This window comes from Rutidosis leptorrhynchoides, chromosome 7 (genome assembly GCF_046630445.1).
Source record: "Rutidosis leptorrhynchoides isolate AG116_Rl617_1_P2 chromosome 7, CSIRO_AGI_Rlap_v1, whole genome shotgun sequence".
Taxonomy (NCBI): domain Eukaryota; kingdom Viridiplantae; phylum Streptophyta; class Magnoliopsida; order Asterales; family Asteraceae; genus Rutidosis; species Rutidosis leptorrhynchoides.
In genome coordinates, this window is record NC_092339.1 from 155,133,719 (window position 1) to 155,150,352 (window position 16,634).

Genomic DNA, 16,634 nt, shown 5'->3' on the forward strand with positions numbered 1-16,634 from the left:
GAGTGATTTTATGAGTTTTATAGTCCGAATTCAGCAAAAAGGGTCTGGAGCAGCGCTCAAAAACATGGAGCGCCGCTCCAGTAGGCAGCAAATTCAGTTCGAGAGTTTCCAGAAATCCAGAAGTCAGAAATCAGCTATATGGAGCGCCGCTCCACTTCCTGTCGGTTTCAGAATTTTACTATTTAAGGCCCGAATTTTTACCCTAATTATTCATTATTGCATCCAGACGAATTCCAGCAGCTTTTTGACGAAAAAGGGTGATTTTTGGGGAATCCCAAGATCATTCTAACACATCAATCATTCCGGGAACGCGTCTCGATCCGTTCATCATTCAAGAACACAGTTTTCATTAGGTTTAATTCTTATCATCAATATGAATACTCTTAATTGTTTATTTGTGATTTTGGCTTTAGCTATGATTGTTGGCTAAGCACTTTAATGTTTGTCTAGATTGAATATTCGTATGTGTTTGGATGATTCTTTAATGTTTGATTTGATTAACGCATGATAATTATGAGTTTTGATTAAGAACCATTCTTGTGGGGGTTGATTATTGTTACTAGGTTGATTAGTGATCTTGTTTGAACAAAGAGAACCCTGTTTCAATTTAGTGAACTAATTTTCAATTGATTTGTCTTAACCAATTGGGTGCTTACTGGACCAAAGGGGTAAACCGGGTAACATAGATTGAACAAAATAGGGGTGAATTGTGTGGAGCGAACGCGTAACCAATTGAATCTTAATCTTATAATGAGCTAATTACTAAGTCACAAATGAAAGAGGTCTATGGTGAAAGGGAACTCTAAGCCAATAAATCATAGTTTGACGTGTTTGTTAAAAGAGAACTCTGGGTAAACCGACTCTGTAGTTGCATGTATTGATAAATTGAACTAGTGCTTAATAACAAATCATGCGACACTGCGAATAGGAGATCTAGGCGAACATTCTTTTATCAATTGAATTCAAATATCATTACTTTTCGTTGAGTCTGCATTTACTTTCTATAAACTTAAAAACGCAAAAAAAATATTGCCTTTTACGTTTAATCTATCCTTGATTTGGCTAATCTTTAAATAGCCACAAAACAAATTATCTCATACTTTCGATTTTCATAGATTAACTTAGTTTATTTTTATTAGTTTCAATCTTAATTCTCACTTTAAACTGTCCTTGGAACGATTTCGGAATTACCAACTGTATACTATTGCACGATCGGGTACACTGCCCGTTAGAGTGTAGTAATCTTTAAACCGGCATTTTCCAAGATAAATTATATACTAGATTTCACACATCAGTCGGAACTAAGTAAAAAGCCACAAACACTATCTATAAAAGCAAAATATACTTAGGTTAATAATTTAAACTTAATTTATTTTAGGTAAAATAAGGTACTTCATTACTTATTCTAAACAAAATATAATAAAATTAAAAAATTTCTTATTCTATTTTACATCATTTAGAATGATCTTACATTGACTATAAATTCAAATTTAAAAATTATAAGTCTTTTGTACATCTTTTATGTAATGATTTTAACAAGGAACCCTTATATCTTAAGGTGATTAATTTTTAATCGTCACAGGTTTACCATTCACATGTTTTAATTTCTATTGGGAATTTTTTCTCTTGAAAAATTTAAAAATTTTCACAAATGTTACGCAATGTTTACACATATTAGTATTTTTAGAATTTAAGTGAGTAATCACTTCCCTCCCCACACTTAGACTATGCAATGTCCTCATTTGCATATGATTTATATTTTAAAGTATAATGAATGAAAGACATAATTGTAAATAAGGGCAGAGTGATATTACTTGATTGTAGAATCATAGAATAATCACAATATTGAAGTCTTTGGATTCGAATGAGACTACTTAATAAAATTATAAAATAACACAATATATAACATAAAACATCAGTTTTACTAATCACTTCAGCATATATGAGCTATATTGCTCTTACAAAATTAAACGAACATATAGAAAACAAAATCCTAATAAAACATAAATGGATAGGTAGTTTTGATTATAGAGTCGGTTGCGCGACTCGTTCTTCCATCGGGATTATTCCTTATGCTTATTTTCCCCATACTTATGCTTTTCCTTCTCATTTAACATTCTTATATGCTCTAACAAATTCAAGGTAGTATTAAGACACCTACGAAAAGTCATTTCAAATTTAACATTTAAATCATAGATTTGCCTTCTCACTTCTTCACTAATTTTATAATGTTCCTTCAAAAATTCCATCAATACTTTCTCAACAGTAACATCATCATCCTCCTCTTTCTCCTCACACACAACTCTAACTATCTTCGTATTTGATCTTGGAACTCTTTCTCTAGGCACTAGCGGAATGAATTCAACAAGCGAACCATAAGGAATCACTAGAGTATTATTTTCGTAATTGATGGTGACACGAGCAGTAACAAGAAATGGAGATCTCATGAATAAAGGAGTGATAGGATCTTCTTCCATGTCCATGACCATGGAATGAACTTTGTACAAATCATAACCAACTTGAACTTCAACGTCCTTAATGATCCCTAAAGGCTTTTGCAAACGATTATCAGCAAAACACACGATTCCCCTGATAGGTTCTAATGATGGAAATCCTAAACGATTGTAAACGGAAAATGGCATGACATTAATATTAGAACCAGTATCAGCTAATCCTACTATAAGAATTGGATCACGAATTAAGCAAGGAATATGAAATTCCTCCAGATTAGAACGAACAATAGGAAAATCAGGATTTTTGTTTGGAATTCATCAATTTCAAAAGAATAAAGAGGGTGGATGTTGTTACTTTCATTCTCTTTTTCCTTCTACCTCTCCATAATTTGAGGTAGCAACTCCTCTTCTTCCTCATTGGTAAGATACTCAGATTTTTCACTTGAAACATCATCATTCTCATGAGTTTTTTCACTAACTTCTTCATCATCAAACAACTCATGCACAAAAATGACCTCATCTCTATCACACCCCTTGATTAACATCCTTAGACTTATCCTCCTTATCCTTAGTTAACTTCTTAATTTATTGAGCAAACTCTTCTTCCACCATGTCAAACTCCCATAGATATTTCAAACCAGGTTCATAAACGTCAACCCTGTTCACTTCTCTCACCACGTTTACCTTCTAAAAATGAACTTTCTTTGACTTTTCGAATTCAGCTGGAACTTTTCCTTCAAAATGTTGGAACAACTTAATAACATTTCATTCTAAGTTTTAGATTGAAGCTTGATGATTATTTTGAACTTGGGAAAGTTGAGCTTTTATGGTATCATTAGCTATATTTTGATTCTTGATGAAGTTGAGAATGCTTTCTTCAAGATTTGATTTCTTTCCGGGTGAAGCCTTTGAATACGAATTTGGAATGAAGTGTGCTCTAACAGGATAAAAACCAGGTTGATTCTTATTATTAGAAAAATGTGCTTGACAGTTGTTACGATAATTTGTGTTCGTGCGAAATTGTTTATTATTAGTGGATTGTAACTAAAAGTGACCAGGGTGGGTAAGGCCTCGATAGATTGGTGAACATGATTAGGGTCTTGCACCGAGATACTCGAAATGAAAGTTTGATTTGGGATAATGTATTACGCATGGCCAATAGAAATACATTGTAGTAAATCATACAGTAGTTTCGTGGATTGGAAGAAATGTAGTAGGAGATGGATCGGGTGTTGATTAATAGTCTGTATGCATGTATATATTGATTGGAAACATTGTTTCGATGGATTATAACTATGGATTGTGTTGAGATTGATACTATTTTCTGGAAGAAACTTGATGGATTTTGACCGAGGGATGACTTTTCTAATATTATAATGACCATTGTGCCATATCAAGATATTGATTTATTATTTGTTAAATAGGGTTAAATTGCGAGTCTTGATGTAGTTTCAACCAAGTAATGACATTTTTGAAGTAACTTTAGAGATATTAGACGTGTGTGTTGATGTTATTTGATGGAATTAACATTTAGATAATTACTTTCTGATTATGTTATTGGTTATCCATTACATAAAATCATTGATGGTACGATTAAAATTGATGTGAGAATTACGTTTATAATAATTTTGATAATATGATCAGAGACATGTTCTAGTTGATGGATTATCAGAGGTGTAACAACAATATTACCTGGATCAAGACAAAATTCATAAATGCCGAGATTCGAATGGGTATTTAATTACAGATTTGAGTAAATATTAGTGTAATTAGTGTTGACTTTGCGATGTAATATTAGTGGAATTGACTAAATCCATTCTTGCGAGTGATGTGTTGATAATAAATTGATGACTTGGAATAAATTGAATCAAAAGATTCGATGGAGTTATCTTATATGTAATCTCAAAACTTAATGGATCGGTTCGATTCGACAGACTTGACAGTGTATAACCATTGGTATCCACGGAAATTGGGTGCAATATCAGATTTGACGTGAACCTTTTTGTGGAAAACCATAGATACCGGATTGTTTGGTGTTATTTGGTGGGATAAATGGTGAACAGTTACCTATGTATCATGAATTCAGTATGTGGACAAAATCTTGATATGACTCATTTTGTGGAAGTCCATTAGATCGATGACGGGTCGATGTTGTCTTTTATAAGTTATTTTGTGTTTAAGATAAATTTGATTGTAACTGGCGGTGAATTAATAGATCGTTATCCTTTTCACTTGAAACTCGGATGAAATATGACTTGTTCAGTGTTGATGATGACAGATTGTAAGTACTTGATAACTTTTGCGAATGGTAAGAGTGATACGTTAACTTAATGTGTGGTGAATTATTGGACTGCTGTGTTATGTGATTGGAACTAATAGATCAGCTTAAACCAGAATTTGGCCATTCGATGGTAGTCATTATAGAATATTTGTATTTGATTTGGTAACATCGAGCTTTCAAATTTGACGAATTTGGATGATTAGTTGACAGATAAGAATACTTGTCGAGTAATGAAACTACTTAGGTAGTACCTGTGACAGTAAGACGTGTTATGACTTGGTTCTTAGTTTAAAAACTTGTGATGGTGTTTGTTACCCGTAACTTTTGTTAACTGTGACTGACCAGATTTCGAGGACGGAATCTCTTTAAGGGGGTATATTGTAACATCCTGAAATTGGGCCTAGGTGGATTTGACCTTTTTATCCTTATGTGATATTATTTGTATTTTTGTTAATTATATTTTTATAATTATTTGATTATTTGGCTACTATCATTTTGTGACAAGGGTCACATAACAGGTTTGTTTGTTTAACTTGAACTCCGTTAGGGTCACCTAACGAAGTACGTATATTATTTGAAAATACTTAAATACCCATGTGATATGGGGTATGGGTTTATAAAGCTGACATAAGACTTGTGTCTGGATATTTCTACACTCTTTCCAAATAAGAAAAATCACCTCCCGTACCTATTTCTTGATCGTGTGAAACCCTAGCTAGAATCTAAGTGTGGAAATGGATTAAATCAAAATGAAATCAGATTTGTTGCATCATCTATAGCTTGTACTCAGGTTTGTGCATAGATTTAATGGTTTGATCGTTGATATATTTAGAGTTTTGTTGTTTGAAATAGAAAATGCAATTTGATGCTTGAATCTTGCTAATAGATGTTACATAAGCTTGTTAGATGCTCTATATATGTTGTATGTATGTTATATATGTTTTGTGAGCCTTGAATCGACCAGAAACGGCTTGAAATCATCAACTTTGGGTTAAAACCCATCCAAAAAGCGTCCTGGTACTGATGAACAACATTCGTATAGATACATGATGCATCCGTACGATACGGATGCATCCGTACGGATCCTGTTAGTTAGCTTTTTGTGAAATTTTTTTTTGATCATAACTTTCAAACCGTAACTCCATTTGTTGATTTAGTTATGGGTTAGGGTTTGTTGATGAATCAAAACCCATTTTCTTGTGAAATGAGGGTTTGGATTGTCTAGATATTGAGCATGCAACCTCTTTTGGGGATTTTGATTTAACCAGTCAATCATGACTAGGGTTTGTAAATTGATAATGTTTGAATACACATTAAATTTGTGATTTTGTGTTTATGAGCTAAAAGAAACTTGTTTGAAAAAGAGACATATATTTGTAAAGGCTAAATTATTACTTTGACCAAAGTTGACCAAGTGACCTTGTTTGTGTAAAGGTGCAATTGGTGATTTTAAGTTGAAAAATGCTTATGTGAGTAAGTCTTGAGTTTTGGTTAAAATGTTAAATGATGTAAGAAAAACTTGGTTGACTAGGACTTGTTTATAACCTGTGACAACCCGAAAATTTCCGACCAAATTTAAACTTTGATCTTTATATGTTTCCGACACGATAAGCAAAGTTTGTTAAGTTAAATCTCAAGAATTGTGTTCATAAATTCATTTAACCTCGACCAAATTCCAACGATTCACGAACCATTAAATGAACGGATATGATTATATATGTATATGTATATGTATATGTATATGTATATATATATATATATATATATATATATATATATGTATATATATATTATAACTTGAAAATATTAACAAAGTATTAAACGTATAATACTTGACAGGAGCGTATTTGTTTCAATATGTTTATCGATGGAATTAGAAGATAATATCAAATGATTGATTTATCAGATACATTGTATGATTATGAGTCTTTGTTGTGAGGTCCACGTTGATTTGTGAAATCGTTCATTTTTAACGGTATTCGAAATAATTGGTAATGTGAATGATAAGTAAAAACAAAGATGTCAATTAACGAGAACTAGACAAACGTTAGTGGGTTTCCTGTTCGACTTCCTATATAAATGTTAACTAGTTAACCTTCATATAATTTAGGGTGAAAGTAAAATTTTGGGAATATAGATAGATTAAGAAAATAGATACCGACATTTTACCTTAAATGATTTCATACGTTCATTTAACCCTTGAACTTTATCTCACGCTTCATCAATATTTAGTAATTTTAAAAAACTTGAAAACCCTGTTATGATTTAGATATGATTTTTGCTTCTTAAACGAAATGATTTTTCGATATAATAGACTATTATTATTATAAACACTTTTATAACAATTACTACACTTATGACCTTTTCAATAAAACGATTTTTAATAGAATATGTTTTGATTATTAAAATGTTTTATAAACTTTTGTGCATAAATGAGTTATATCAATTTTAAGCTTTGAAATACAAACGTTACAAAATAATACTTTCTATTAGTTAAACGATTTCAAAATATTTATATATGCTTTGACATATAATTAGTTTGAAAAACTAAATTTTATACTACTAACTAAATATTTCAAGTTTATATTTTTGAAATGAAAATATATATGTATATATATGTATATATATATATATATATATATATATATATATATATATATATATATATATATATATACATATTACAAGGTAGTTAATAACATAAGTTATAAAACCTTTTATCAAAAATAATATAGTTTGTAAACAACGAGACATTTATTATTATTGTTATTATCATTAAAATTATTATTTATATTATCATTATTATTATTATAATTATTAGTATTATCATTAATATTATTATAATACTTATCAGTATTATTATCATTAAAATTAATATTAGTATCATCTAATTATTATGAATACTATTGTTATCATTATTATGAATGCGATATAAAAGAGAACTAAAAGCTATTAAATAAATCGATTAGGAAATAATGAGTATGAGTATCATGATGAAATATAAAATATCGTAAGATATTGATTTAGATAAAATTATAGTTTTCATTATTTTTATTACTATTATTATTATTAAAAGTATCATTAATATTAAAACTATCATTTTTATTAAAGTTAGCATTTTTAATAGAAATATAATTTTTATTATAAAATATCACTGTTATTATCATTTTATCATAATTAATATCTGTAACACCCAGCCAAAATCGCCATTGACGCGGATGTTAACTCTGGTCCCAGTGCTTGGCTTGGCTTCTAAGTAACAATAGAATTCTACAGCGGAAGCAAAATATCTAAGTACCTGAGACAAACCATGCTTAAAGTGTCAACACAAAGGTTGAGTGAACAACATAGGTTTAATAATCATAATAAGTTTTTAGACTACAAGATTTAGTTATAGAGTTTAATCAGTTCGGTAGTAGTGCTGGTGTATATGATATCGATACTAACCATAAGTTACCCTAAACACATCACGTTCATGTCGTGCATCATTATTATGTATCCATTGACCAACGGTCATCCGGATAGAGACGTCACTCTCCATAGCGCTATTCACAATAACTAAGCTTGCCTTTATACGTAGCAATTAACGATATCATGGTAGGGATTTAGCATGAATCAAAGCATGTTAGCAACAGTTTGAACTAATCAAAATAAAGTTTGAGTACTTGCGTCTAAGCGTAAAACAGTTTTAAAAACAAGCATGTGTCTCACCCCAAAGTTTAAAATAAGTAAATAGAGAAAGTTAAAAAGTGGGGCTATGAAGTTCACCTTGAATCGACGATGAAGATAATACCATGAATGAAATGAACGAGAGTATATACCAGGCCTTCAACCTAGAGATATATAGGCTAAATCAGAAATTTGTCCAATTGACAAATGAAGAATCCTAGGTACATTAAGGATTGACCAAACATATGTTTATCGTTATGTATGTGTGTATAGGAATACAACACTTAATAGATTACTTGTACATACATTTAATACATGATATATATAATAAGTATTATATATTATATAAATATTATTTAATTGTTTGTATTATATTTATATTAATTAATTAGTATTATATATTAATAGTTATGATATATTAAGTATATAAGTACTTGTATTACTTTTTATACATTAATATTTATATTAAATTAAGTATATAAGTTTAGATTTATTATGTTATTATATTTAATATAAATGAATTGTTAAAGTATATATTTGTATAATCTATATTATATACTTTATAAAGTATATGTATTATATTAAATTAGTTATGTATTAGTAGATATTTATTATATATATTAGTAGCATATATAATTATTATTTAAGTAATTATTTATAGATTTTTTATATATTTAGAAACAATAATATTTAATTATTATAATTTATATGTATTATAGTTATCTCGAAAATAGATATATATACTTCCTAAATTCGTTTTTAATTAAAATAATTATCAAATAATAAATTTTATAATTTATATAAGTTTCCTTTAGTGCAAAAACCTGTAGAAAATTTTATAAAATTATTCTACCTTGTTTTTATATTTATTTGTGTTTATTTCCTTATTTATCTTCTCGGTTTATATGGAAACAAAGTCAATTATGCATAAAATACTAATTCGACTTAAACAATAAATTTTATAATTTTTATAAGTTCTATATACTGTAAAAAAGTTGTAAAAATATAATTTCGAAAATTATATATATATTATTATTTATTTTATATTTTCTTGTACTTTATCCATTATAATCGGTATTAATTAAATAAAATAGATAAATACTTAATAAATAAGTTTTAATAAATTTTCCAGTATATGTGTAACCTAATGATTATATAAAATTTTTATAAAAACTAGTTTAATTCGTTTAGTATTTATTTTATATTTATTTTCTTATCTTCTCTCGGTTTTTATAAATACATTACAAAAATCATTTAAAATACTAATTGTACTTATAAATATGATTTTATATTTTTCACAGCTTACTTACATACTTATAAACTTAGAATTGTTTTTATAGTTATTATATTTACCCTTTTTCTATTTATTACGATTTTTATATAGTTTCCATATTTAGTACTTATTAAATTCATTTTTAATTATAAATAAAATTCCAAAAACTACTATAATTATTTTTACATGATCTAAAACTGTTCTAAATACTTTTTAATGCAAAACTTACTGTTCTTATATTTTTATACGAATTATTACTATTTTCTACATATATGTATATTGATTTAAAGATAAAATATATAATAAATATTTATATTAGTAAATAAATTAGGATTTCGACTTTAATAATCTTTTTACATCAGTAGGATGTTACGAAAAGTTTTGTTTCAATTATTGAAGTCGTTTACTAATTTTTATTGATTTTTGTTTACATAAAACCCTAGCCGAATAGCTATAATTTAAATAAATATATAATACATCATAAAAATAGATTTTTTGACTTAGATCATCTTCATAACAATAATAAGTTCTGGAAAAATTATTGTTTCGAATTTATATACCTTATAACTATTTTATTTAATTCTTGTACATATATATACATATATCGATAATATACATACATATAATTAATTCAATTAAAAATATAAAAACGAGTTGTAAATTGATGTAGTTATTTTTATCAGATCTTAGAATACCTAATAGTAAATATCATATGCTGTACGTATTTAATTTAATTCATTTAATATTTATTTATTTTAATGCAAATATCGGCCGAATAAAAGGAAAAGAAAAGAAGAAAACCGAACAAAAATAAAAGAAAAGAGAAAAAAACTCATAAATTTAATTTAGGGTTTTTGAGAGCTCCAAAAGTTGAGAATGAAAAATAATGAGGCTTAAGGGGGTTTTTATAGGATTAAAATACTTGGAGAGGAAGTAATTACAATTTGAGTACAATTACAATTCTTTTCCTTTTATAAAATTAATTCCTTCTCTTTTTATTTTATTTTATTATTTTTGGTGGCTGACTTTTATTATCATTTTTATATTTTTTTATTTTTTTCGGCCATATATATATATATATATATATATATATATATATATATATATATATATATATATATATATATATATATATATATATATATATATATATGTATATATATATGTATGTATTTATTTATTTATTATTTATTATTAACCGGTTTTATTAAATAAATATATATTCGGTATTTCTTATAACATAAATATTTATATTATTACTTTTATAATTACTTACTTTTATCAACATCAAACTTGTACATTTTGCGTAAATACACATTTATATATTATTTATAAATATTAATACATACTTATATATTTATTATAATATTAGTAATAAATATTAGGGTTAAGGTTTATGATTAATTAATTACGAGCATTTATTATACGAGCATTTATTATATCTGGATAACAACCCTAATGATATTATACAAAACAAGCTAATGAAACCCTAAGGGTATAATAGTCATTTCAGGAAGAAAAAAGTGAGGGTTGTCACAGTATCCCCCCGTAAATGGAAACTTCGTCCCAAAATTTTAGGTAGACTTCTCGGATGCATCAGCAGTTGAGAAAAGATGGGGATGTTTTCGTCTCATTTGGTCTTCAAGTTCCCAGGTATACTCGGGGCCTCTACGTGAATTCCAACGGATTTTTGGCAATAGGAATTGTTGCCTTGTTTCAAGTGCTTGATCTCACGATCCATAATTTCTACAGGTTCTTCTATGAAGTGCATTTTATTACCAATGCGGAGGTAATTCGAAGGGATAACATGGGTGTCATCGCACTAGGTTTCCTTAAAAGGGATTGTGATATTTTAGTCGTACAAACATTTTAGTAAGTTGGACACCTGAAATGTGCAATGAACATTACTAGGTTTATTTGAAACCTTGAGCGTTTATGTCGCCATTAGGGCAGACAATCAGAGAGTAGTACTTGAAGATCACAGTCATGTAGTTTGATGCATGGCTTGTGTTTGTTATATATGTTACCGACTTCAAATTCCTGAAGATAAACATAGACATGATACCTTTGGTTTTCAAGAAATATCTAATGTGAATAGATGTAACGAGATTCCAGTTGAGAAGTCACTAATCAGGCTTATACGCAAAGCAAGCCATGATTACTAAGATGCCCTTAGAATGGTATGAAAGATTAACGAAAGATTATAATACATGCAAACTTATCCCTGGGAAAGAGTTTTTGAAAGCACATTTGCAGAATGTATCTCTAGCTATATGTTGAAACAGAGGTCGAAACTTGACTAGTATAGCATCTAGTTGTAACTAGTGAGGAAGAAATGTTTAGTGTAAACACATAAACACCATAATCGTTTAAGGTAACTCCTTTAGAGAGGATAGTGAGGATCATAAATTATACTTCTGATAGGAAATCGCACGAGAGGTGTGATCTCTTGATGAGAAAGACGTTCTCGTACCTATGGCGAGTCAATCTATGATTCACTTATGAGTTTAAGTGCAGAAGAAAAGAAATATGAATCATTGGCTACAAAGAATAATTTACACCGGGTGAGGAAATATCTGAAAAATGCTTTCTTGTGCCAAAAAGATATTAAATCATAGAATTGACGTTTTACGAGATTGCTGTGGTTTAGCCGTGAGATATCAAAAGTAAAATCTTCTCAACGGTCAACCTTACAAAGGAAAAGTTACGGAGAACAGAGGGTTTTGAATGACGAACTTAATGATAAGTTTCAGAGGACAAGAGGAATTGTGATTAATACGTAGTGTGGAATAATACGAAAATTCTTATATAAACAAGTAATGAAAATTTTATAGAAGTTCGAGTCATTTAAGGCGACAATTTAAAAAGAAAGCGAAATTCTTAGTAAAACTAGAGTTATGTACAACATGTACTATTTTAGGTAAAATATCTTTTGAATAAAAGAATTGTTTTGAAAAAGTGAGAGTATAATTTTATATGTACTAGTCAAAATAAGTAAAGGTAAATTTTATTTACTTTAGTATATAAACTTATACGATTTATAAAATTTGCACGAATGGTAGTAAATAAATTTATTTCATAAAATTTTTGAGAGGATCGCACAGTAAAATAGTGTATGTAAAATTTTGGTAACAGAATTTTCATATTTCGGAGGTTACGAGTTGGAAACAGATCGATGAAAATCGGGTGAAGGTATTTTGAAAATTTCGAGTTATTTTTAAGCAAAAATGTTGCGAGGTAACGAAATCTATTGTATTTAAATACGGCTGTTGATTATTATTAGGACATATGTTCTCGGAATTCAAAATGTTTATGTGTGATGCTGTTGCTGACAAGTGAGATATGAATGGTGAGTATGAGAACGTGATAGTGAATGTGGTGTTTATCTCCGTTTGAATATTCAAATAAAAATCTTGCGAGTGGTTGTCGCTTATCTTCGACGGGTTTCCTAATGGGTTTATGAAAATCTATACCAGGAGCGTAATTGCAGATAACAGGAGGCATGCGTCGAAGAAGTTTTCGGGGGTGTCACTTCAGGTCACTTAAGAACATGTATCCTTCCTTCCAGCGGGGATGTGATAATTAAGCGTCAAAGATAAAGAGATAAGTTGTTTAAGAAAGAAAGAATGCAAAGCTTTACAGCTTTTATAGCATAGGAGAATTTGTTAATCTACTCATGGGTAAGAGATAGTTTGATCGTAACGATCTCTTCGTATATCTATAAATAAGATGATGATTACCCTTCATGTAATAACATTGAGATTTTTGAATGAATGGCTTGGAATTTTTTTTTTTTGATTCACTTTCTATTCCATATGTCATGATATTGGAATTTTTATATGAATTACCATAATATAATCACGTCGGTCAAGCGTCATTATATTTCACTAATTCATACTTCCACTTCAATATCACCTCATATGGTCAGGACATGTGATCAAACTTAGATAGTTGACGTTGAAATGTTGAGTCATGAGTGACATCCCTTCGCGTGAGTTAAAGAATACTTTGAATCATAATGGCAAAGTTATGTCATAAGATATGTATGGATATGATAACAATCACATACTAACCGATCCTTTAGAGTCGAGATCAGGCAAGATGATAGGGTTTGGCTTGACATCCGTAGGAAAGGATACAGAATATCAACAGAGGTAAAAGCAGGTAGTAAGATGAAATAGCATTATAAAGATTAAGGGAAAGCGCTTAAAACTAAAGCAGGAAAGGTTATAGACCTAAAGATTGCTAAGGCACCCTAGCTAACACATAAGGCACACGTAGAATACAATCCTGGTTCTCTATAACAAGTCTTGGCTCTCCTAAATTACATAATGAGATAGGTATGGTGGCGTTCCATTGTTGGAATACAAGTAAGTTATGGCTATTATCCTAAGAGTTAGACGTGTAAGTATAGTTCCTATAGCAAAGTGTTGAAATACAGTGGAAGCAAAATATCTAAGTACCTGAGACAAAACATGCTTAAAGTGTCAACACAAAGGTTGAGTGAACAACATAGGTTTAATAATCATAACAAGTTTTTAGACCACAAGATTTAGTTATAGAGTTTAATCAGTTCGGTTGTAGTGCTGGTGTATATGATATCGATACTAACCATAAGTTACCCTAAACACATCACGTTCGTGTCGTGCATCATTATTATGTATCCATTGACCAACGGTCATCCGGATAGAGACGTCACTCTCCATAGCGCTATTCACAATAACTAAGCTTGCCTTTATACGTAGCAATTAATGATATCATGGTAGAGATTTTGCATGAATCAAAGCATGTTAGCAACAGTTTGAACTAATCAAAATAAAGTTTGAGTACTTGCGTCTAAGCGTAAAACAGTTTTAAAAACAAGCATGTGTCTCACCCCAAATTTTAAAATAAGTAAATAGAGAAAGTTAGAAAGTGGGGCTATGAAGTTTACCTTGAATCGACGATGAAGATAATACCATGAATGAAATGAACGAGAGTATATACCAGGCCTTCAACCTAGAGATATATAGGCTAAATCAGAAATTTATCCAATTGACAAATGAAGAATCCTAGGTACATTAAGGATTGACTAAACATATGTTTATCGTTATGTATGTGTGTATTGGAATACAAAATTTAATAGATTACTTGTACATACATTTAATACATGTTATATATAATAAGTATTATATATTATATAAATATTATTTAATTGTTTGTATTATATTTATATTAATTAATTAGTATTATATATTAATAGTTATGATATATTAAGTATATAAGTACTTGTATTACATTTTATACATTAATAGTTATATTAAATTAAGTATATAAGTTTAGATTTATTATGTTATTATATTTAATATAAATGAATTATTAAAGTATATATTTGTATAATCTATATTATATACTTTATAAAGTATATGTATTATATTAAATTAGTTATGTATTAGTAGATATTTATTATATATATTAGTAACATATATAATTATTATTTAAGTAATTATTTATAGATTTTTTTTATATTTAGAAACAATAATATTTAATTATTATAATTTATATGTATTATAGTTATCTCGAAAATAGATATATATACTTCCTAAATTCGTTTTTAATTAAAATAATTATCAAATAATAAATTTTATAATTTCTATAAGTTTCCTTTAGTGCAAAAACCTGTAGAAAATTTTATAAAATTATTCTACCTTGTTTTTATATTTATTTGTGTTTATTTCCTTATTTATCTTCTCGGTTTATATGGAAACAAAGTCAATTATGTATAAAATACTAATTTGACTTAAACAATAAATTTTACAATTTTTATAAGTTCTATATACTGTAAATAAGTTGTAAAAATATAATTTCAAAAATTATGTATATATTATTATTTATTTTATATTTTCTTGTACTTTATCCATTAAAATCGGTATTAATTAAATAAAATAGATAAATACTTAATAAATAAGTTTTAATAATTTTTCCAGTATATGTGTAACCTAATGATTGTATAAAAATTTTATAAAAACTAGTTTAATTCGTTTAGTATTTATTTTATATTTATTTTCTTATCTTCTCTCGGTTTTTATAAATACATTAAAAAAATCATTTAAAATAATAATTATACTTATAAATATGATTTTATATTTTTCGAAGCTTAATTACATACTTATAAACTTAGAAATTTTTTTATAGTTATTATATTTACCCTTTTTCTATTTATTAAGAATTTTATATAGTTTCCATATTTAGTACTTATTAAATTCGTTTTTAATTATAAATAAAATTCCAAAAACTACTATAATTATTTTTACATGATCTAACACTGTTATAAATACTTTTTAATAAAAAACTTACTGTTCTTATATTTTTATACAAATTATTACTCTTTTCTACATATATGTATATTGATTTAAAGATAAAATATATAATAAATATTTATATTAGTAAATAAATTAGGATTTCGACTTTAATAATCTTTTTACATCAGTAGGATGTTACGAAAAGTTTTGTTTCAATTATTGAAGTCGTTTACTAATTTTTATTGATTTTTGTTTACATAAAACCCTAGCCGAATAGCTATAATTTAAATAAATATATAATACATCATAAAAATAAAGTTTTTGACTTAGATCATCTTCATAACAAAAATAAGTTCTAGAAAAATTATTGTTTCAAATTTATATACCTAATAACTCTTTTATTTAATTTTTGTACATATATATACATATATCGATAATATACATACATATAATCTGTTATAATTCAATTAAAAATATAAAAACGAGTTGTAAATTGATGTAGTTATTTTTCTCAGATCTTAGAATACCTAATAGTAAATATCATATACAGTACATATTTAATTTAATTCATTTAATATTTATTTATATTAATGCAAATATCGGCCGAATAAAAGGAAAAGAAAAGAAGAAAACCGAAAAATAAAATAAAAGAAAAGAGAAAAAACTTACAAATTTAA